Source organism: Gallinula chloropus, assembly GCF_964237585.1.
Source record: "Gallinula chloropus genome assembly, chromosome: 2".
In the NCBI taxonomy this organism is placed as follows: domain Eukaryota; kingdom Metazoa; phylum Chordata; class Aves; order Gruiformes; family Rallidae; genus Gallinula; species Gallinula chloropus.
Genome location: NC_140086.1, coordinates 33,337,669 through 33,345,641, shown reverse-complemented (window position 1 = coordinate 33,345,641; position 7,973 = coordinate 33,337,669). Strand labels below are relative to the sequence as shown.

At 39.1% G+C, this 7,973-nt stretch overlaps 1 pseudogene across 1 annotated transcript; it reads right to left on the bottom strand.

The window, feature by feature from the left end:
* Positions 1 to 3,088: 3,088 nt before the first annotated feature.
* LOC311189007 (AMMECR1-like protein) lies at positions 3,089 to 5,157 on the bottom strand (annotated as a pseudogene). Its single transcript has 2 exons — positions 5,147 to 5,157; positions 3,089 to 3,712 (listed from the first exon to the last, which is right to left on the bottom strand). The product of its transcript is annotated as an AMMECR1-like protein (transcript).
* Positions 5,158 to 7,973: the final 2,816 nt, after the last annotated feature.

Sequence of the window (7,973 nt, the reverse complement as noted above, 5' to 3'; positions counted from 1 at the left end):
GGCAGTGGACGATTTTCAGGTATACTATGAAACACTTCTCTGTTGCACTGTAAAACACCTAAAGATTGCCCAACAGCCAACAGAAGTGGGCATTATTGTCTTTCTTTACAAGTAGGGCCACTGGGAGAGATGAAATGCCCTACACACTTCTGAAACAGCAGCGAAGAACAGCCCTGAAATGATTCTTTCAGTCTACCCTAAACACTGTATCAGACAACTGGCTTCAACCCTGCCTGAAGATTTTCTTCATTATGAAACACCCTTTTTTTTATCACTGCCAATTACTTTTTGAAGAAAATTAAGTCATTTCTTTAGATTTTTCTTTCTATGTTATCATTGTTTCTGAGATCCTCTTGCAGTTTGGAAAAATAAATACCTTTTCAGGCTCCATGTATTCATTTCTGTTGAATAACCTTGACTTCTTAGTGCTTCCTCTGTGAATGGAGAATATGTCATTACTCGTGTTCCCCCTTAACATTTACATTCACACATCTTGGTACACAGCAGTCTTACTTATGACAATGCGTTTCTGGAAACTGTGTAATTGTCATTAGTGTAATTGTCATTGTACTAATTGTCACTAAATTCAAGGGTCTGATTCAGGAAAACATTTCTAGAACAGAAATTAAAAACAGTGCAACATTAAAACACATATTTAAACATTTGCCTTGATTTGTAATCAAAAGAACATAAAAAAACCTGAGTTGGAAGTGTGATAAAATGGTAAAGGAGCAGTCAATAGTTTTCCTTACAAAATAAACTCTGAAATCCTATTGAATTGAAAGACATTCTCCTTCAGTTTATAACAATTATAAGGAGGACCAAAGATTTGTCTTGCAGTCTCTTTAAGCAGTCATTCGTTGTAAGCAATGACAGAGACATCCCATCTTCCGTGTTCCTCTGGTAGGACAAAAATCAGATGATACAATAAAAAAGAAACTAAACAAAATGAAAACAATAGGACTTTTTCTGCCCCAAACAATGTCCTGTTTCTTTATAGAGCTTTTGGAAACCTTAATAGTTTAAAGCAGTGGGTGACAAAGAGTGACCTCTGAACAGCAGGTTCTGGGATTTAGACATATAAATATTTTTTTCTCTTCGAACTTGAAAATGAAGGCTACAGTTTGCTCTGCCACCACTCATGGGGCTTTGTCTGATGACACAGATGTAGAAGCTTTGAGTAAAATGGAAATGTCAGTTGCCAGAAGCATAACCGTGAGCAAATCCTGGTAAGCGAGGTCTCTCGTCCCATCACAGGTCACCAGCTCCTTTCTGTACCTTGCCTAATGGTGGGGGCTGCTTCAGTGCTTCTGTTACTGTGCTGAATCTTGAGCTGGAAATATGACTTGCAAGCTTTGTTCACGTGATTACAGGCAAAAGAAGCTTTAAAGTACACAGCCTGTTAAATTCCAGTAAATAAGTTACTGCATATTTTAGAAGGAGCTTCTTACCGCATGGTTCACAATTAGTATGCCCATTTCAGCATTAAAAAGGTACCTAGGAAAAGAAAACGTGTGTATAAGTACAAAAAATATCAGAATAGAGCACTTAGACTGAATAATTAATACTATGTTATGTTATGCAACCATATATTTTAATCTTCAAAGATGACTAAGACTACAAATTCATGTTTATTGACAAGGATGCATTTCTTAAGTCACTATTTAAAATGGATTTTTATGGCTGTTCTTAATAACCAAGACGCAGAAATGTGTTGCACTGCATAGATAAGCTGAAGATATAAGTCAAATGATCAAGACTATTCTCCAACTCCTTAGGCAAAAAAGCAATAGACCTGTTATTGAGGCAGAACAAAGAAAGAACTAACCTATTCTGTCTGCATATCTACCATCTTTAAATATGAATAAAAGCATGTTAGTCTAAATAAAACAGTTAACAGATTTGCCATGCTCACAACACACTATGATTTTGCATTATGAGGTTACATAACTAATGATCATCACAGGTGCTACCAGAAAACATGTTTTATGTCAAACATAACATTTTATCACCCTGTCTTTACTAGTGAGGACACTTCCTTCTGCTTCATAGGGTTCTACTTCTCCTCAATTTCTTCAAGTTTTTATGTGCTCATAGAATGGCATGGTTTGGAAGTGACCCCAAGGATCATAGAGTTCCACCCTCACTGCCACAGGTAGGCCCACCAGCCTCCAGGCCTGGATCTACAAAAGGTTGCCCAGGGCCACATCCAATCTGGCCTTGAACACCCAAGGGATAGGGCATCCACTACCTCTCTGGGCAGCCCATTCCAGCACCTCACCATTCTCTCTGTAAAGAACTTCTGCCTAATATCTAATCTAAACCTTCCTTCCTTTAGTTTTAATACATTCCCCCTTGTCCTGCCATTGTCTACCCTTTTAAAAAGTTGATTCCCCTCCTGTTTGTATTCTCCCTTCAGGTACTGGAAGGCTGCAATGAGGTTCCCCCGCAACTTTCTCTTCTCTAGGCTGAACAAACCCAGCTCCCTCAGCCTCTCTTTGTAGGGGAGGTGCTCCAGCCCTCTAATCATCACCCTCCTCTGAACCCTCTCCAACAGTTCAACATCTTTCCTGTGTTGGCGCCCCCAGATCTGGACACAGTACTCCCGATGGGGCCTCATGAGGGCAGAGTAGAGAGGGACAATCACCTCCCTGTCCCTGCTGGCCACCCCTCTTCCAATGGAGCCCAGGATAGCATTGGCCTGCCAAGCTGCATGAGCACACTGCTGGCTCATGTTAAGTTTCTCATCCACCATGACACCCAGATCTTTCTCTGCAGAGCTGCACTCAAGGACCTCTTCTCCCAATCTGTATATATGATATGTCTGGGATTCTTCTGGTCCAAGTGCAACACCTTACCCTTGGCAGTGTTGAACCTCATTAGGTTCACCCGGGCCCACCTTTCCAGCCTGTCAAGATCCCTGTGGATGGCTTCCTTTCCTTCTATTGTGCCAACCACTTTTTTTTTTCTTGGCAACAGAAGTTAGCATTATAAAATGGTGCAGTAATAGAAGTAACTGGACCAGGAAGAGGAGGCACCTGCCCCAGTGATGTTGTAGCCATTGGCAGCAACTGGGGAGTGGGACTGGTCATGAAGCTGTGGGTAAGGAGTAATGATTTTAGAGGTGGGGTGCATGAAGAGTGCCATTCTGGAAACAATGCTGACGGGAAGCCATGTATTCTGCATAACTGATTGTCACCATCTCACTGCAGTACCTGGTGAGTTTGTTTTCCTAAAATCATTGATAATCGGAGCCTTAAAGCCATCTTTCCTGAGCAAGGAGTCTATGGTCTGGATCTGATCCCAGTTGTTAGCAACCTCAGGTAAATACATGGCTGTGTGTTTGACACCTTTCTCATTGATGAACTCTATTATGATGCCATGGATCCCAACCTCCCAGTACAGGTAGTCACTGGCATCCTCAAGGTTAGTGAGGAGGAAGACAGAGCAGAAGAGTTTGGACAGCTCCTCGCGGGTTGGGCTGGGGAATCGTCTGTCCTTAAGTGCCCTAGCTAATGTGTATTCTGTGAGTCCTGAGTGAAGATTCATGGCTGAAAAGGTTCTGATGCAGCTACAAAGCTGCTTGTCTCGCACTGTTTTCCACGTCACAAAGAGTGGATAGGGGTCATTGGTAAATCAAGGAAGTCAAGGCTGAGGGAAACCATATAGATGACAGTAGAGTACATCAAAGCAGTAGCTCCTCCTCCTTCTTCTGCCTCATGGAGCACTAGGCCTTGGGAGAGGCTTCCCCCAGAGAAGCAGGCCCAGCGCACGGGGTGGAAGGGAGGGGAGTGAGGCCCATCATGGCCAAGACGGACTCCACGGGGCCACCCAGCAGCATGGGGAGCTGGAGGATCAATCACACTATAGAAAATTATTTTAATCCAAATAATCCAGCTTCCCTTTAAGAACTGTGTTTCAGTAGAGTGCTTAACGGTTTAAGCAAAAGTATAGCCCCAAATATTTTGCTATCTTGAGGCTTGTAATAGTTATATGCAACAACGAGCTTCATATATCTTCCTATTCTACTGCAGTTGCACCATGAAGTTTGCTCAATAAAAAAAAAAAAACAGTTGCATTGTGATTCTGCAGTAAATACAGTCTCTTTTTGTATTTCTGCATTGGCATGAGGGAGTGCTGCATATTCTTATGGTTAACTGTGCTTTCTGACCATAACTGCGCTAGCTGCAAAGGAAGCAGTCTCAGTGTGTTATAGCTAAAAGTCACACCCCAGAAGCAGGTTACTGCTTCTCCATAGCTGCCAGTGAAGCTGCTCATGTAGTCACTCTCTAACCCAATTCAATCAGGGTGGAACCAACTAATTTAAGTAGTAACTCAGCAAAGAGGCTAGGGATTGCACTCATGAGCAGCTAAGGGAATGTAAATTCTGGTACAAAGAAAAGTGGCCAGAAGCTTAAGGCAAAATGAAAATTGGAATTTTTAGCTACCACAGATACCATAGGAAGAAAATATATTAGCAAGGACCAAATTAAAGATAGTTGCAATTTGCTTTCATAGGACTCTTTCACAAATAGCTGGCTTTATATTTGAAAAGTGACTAGCATCACACTAGGCGATGCCCAATAAGAACTTTACAGGGTGACTTCATCCCATGTAAAGTGACTTGAGATCAGAATATGCCTCAGGATGATTTTCACAGTGATCATTTGAAAAGAACTCCAAATAAAATCCACTAAAAACTCCGTTCTTTAAACATTCCCAAAAGGAATTTCTGACTGTGAAAGAGGGAGAATTTTAAGGAATAATAACTGAACTTCTGTGAAACAGAAAAGAAATGCCTATTTTATGGTTTTCATACCTATGATAGATAAACTCAATCCATAATCAGAGTCTATAATATAAATTCATTATTTATTTATTTTTATTTGAGTATGTGAAACTCTTATAAGCAGTATAAAATACCTTGCAGGCTTCAACTTTCTCCTTTTTGTTTCCATCACTCACTATAAAAATACTTGATGGAGATCTGTTTATTCCCAAATGAACTGACCAGGAAGAAGTAAGTTTACAGTGAATCCACTTTTTCATTTTCTTCCTTCTCCCCCTCCCTCCACCCCCGCACAAGTTATCCTGCATATTCCTCCCCATTTGAACCAGGTATGCTTTTATTTAGTACTCTCTATACCTTATTCGCATCTGTCAACAAAAAATGCACATCGCAGTCACACACCAAGGCACAAGTCACAAAACTCACAGAAAAAGTAAAAGAAATGATATTTATATGTCATTTCTATAGTCAGGGGAGAAGAAGTGTCCCAGTCTCTCTTTCTAAAAATAATGCTTCATACAGGTGTCATCTCTGTATTTCACCGGAGTTATCAAAAGAAAAAAAGTTGTCATTTATGGAAGTTGCTTCCTGCTATTGGAATAAAATGACCTGCTTTAAATCACAGTTCAGTTCGTCCATGAAAATCGTTCTTAAATGTAGGGAAATGGGAAAAAGCAGTTAGATTAACCCACCATCAACCTATCTGATCTACACAAATAACACACATAAACTCTCCTCTGGTCATCTATTCCCATCAAAAATGGATTGAAAATATTTACTATGTCTTGGAAAAAAAAGCACAATGAAAAAGAACAAAACCAGCTATTCCTGCCACCCATAGCAATGATGAGCTGATAAATAACCTCACCGTATTTCTTGTCAGGCATATCTAATAGAGATGAAGAAGTCTCTAATTAGGGCATTAATTCCACACTGCACTGCAGTTGCAACACAACCTCCCTTTCACTGACAGGTGCAATACGTGGGTGCAAATTTCTTGGCATCAGCAATCTACTCTTTTGCATTTACATTGCTAAGCAACATCATTACTTTGATTGACTTATGTACAGTACTACACTTTCACCTCCTAGGTACAGAAAGAAAAGATTGATTCCGATTTCAGTGCCACAGCTTTACACAGATGTAGTTCCAATGAATTAAGTGCACTTACTCCTAATTTACAGTCATGGAAGAAAAATCATTTTCTTGATTACCCTCCTATTTAGAAAGCTCTAACTCTTTTGAATAAAATTAAGTTACACTGGTCTAAAACTCGCATGACAGTTAGGGGCATAGTTACATTTATTTTTTCCATGAGAAGATGGCAGCTGTCCTCAAAGTGTAATGCAAGTTAACTAGGAAAAGGTGATTGACTGATGCTGAGGTTAATTGCTTGTTGGCATGCTAGAAAGCCTATGCTAACAAGTGCTGCTTATAACTAACAAGTGCCAATTATTTCCTTATATTCTAGTACACATTATATTATGCTAGGCACTATCCAAACATCCAGAAAGATCCAGGCATCCCTGCCCTGATCTGATGAGTTAATGATTTAAGAAAACTATGTTAGCTACTGACAAAAATGGCTCAATGCATGTTGTTTATCACAGGTGTAAAACTCTTCATATAATACTGTAACACAGAAAGCCTTTGGTAAAGTTAGCAATGCACTGCACATATGTTTGTGATGAGAGAGTAAATAGTTGTCTGATCATAAACTTTGTTTTCTGTGTTGTCAACCAAAAGCTTACATTAACAAATACTGCTTATTATGTTATTATTAGAAACCAGCGAAATCTTTAAAAGCACTGGTGTTTTATTCATGTTTCCACATCTGCATCTGGAAAAAGAATTGTTTTCTATATATAATTGGTGACCAAGTGTACCTATGAGCCTGACAAAATTTCCCACCTAATAGGTAGATTATTATTTAAAATATTGCCTAATATTTGTATAATGCATTCACCTGGCTTGAAAACATGCTGACAGAACTAGAATGCATATCATCATCCATTGTTAAATTGATATTAAATTCATAGCTTTGTTCCTGAAGCATCAGTAAATACCAATTTTAATTGCATTAATAAAATGTGAATTATGAAAGTAGAATTGTACTGACTAGTACAGATTTTCACTATGATAATAATGATTTAAAATAAGATTAAAAAGTAACAGCTCCTAAAGAAAGAGGAAGTTAATGTACCGAAAATAATAGTGCAAAGCCAGCCTTCCCCCCGCTCTGACAAGTCATCTACCTTGTATCAGTTGAAATAAAACAAGCATAGTTGACCTGAGTAGAGAACCTAAGCATCTTTCAGGCTTGCTTTCTTACAGTGCTTGGTAAAACCACATGCCTTATCTGTTACTCCTGATCTAATTTCAAAATAAACGTATGTAATGATATCACAACACAGTATCAAAGTTGAAAGCCTTTGGAAATGCATTAATTGTGGAAGCTGGGAATTATAGCACTCTATTTCCCTTTTCTGTGAAGACATAGAATATGTTGAACATGTTGGTAGTCTGTTGAAAAGGGTAAAAAGTGCCTAAGCTACAGTTTGATCTTTCCTAGCCCTGCAGTGCAAAAAGTATTTCACAGCATACCACTATCCTGAGAATTCAAAATAATGCAAGAAAACTTCTCTAACCATACGGCTTTTTCAGTAGGCACGGGTGCTCAGAGCAGGGTTGGGTGAGGTGACCGTAAAAATGAAAACATTTAAGAAAATCTAAAAATGTTTCAATTATATTTGCAAATATTGCACCAGGATTCCTGGGCTGGTTTGGAGCAGATATGTATATTTCTGTACCCATCAAACACTTAATAAAAGATAGCTCCTCTAGGCAATTTGCAAACTATAGTTTCATCTAGATATATGTCAGTGTAAATCAGGAACCTTCAGTTCTCGGTTTTTCTAAACAACTATGCCATAATCTTTCCTAGCCCTGTTTCCGTCAGACCCTCATAAATCTACCACATTGCTCTGTCTCCTCAGAATGCAGTCAAATTCACAAATATTTTAAAGGTATAGTGAAATACACATACAGCAAGTCTATCATCCTAGTAGGAGTTAGTAATTTCCTTCACCTGCAGTATATATTTCATTTTAACACATCTTTAATAGACACCAACTAATCATGTTTAAAGGCTACCTCTTTATTATTGCCCTTTATCCATAAACTG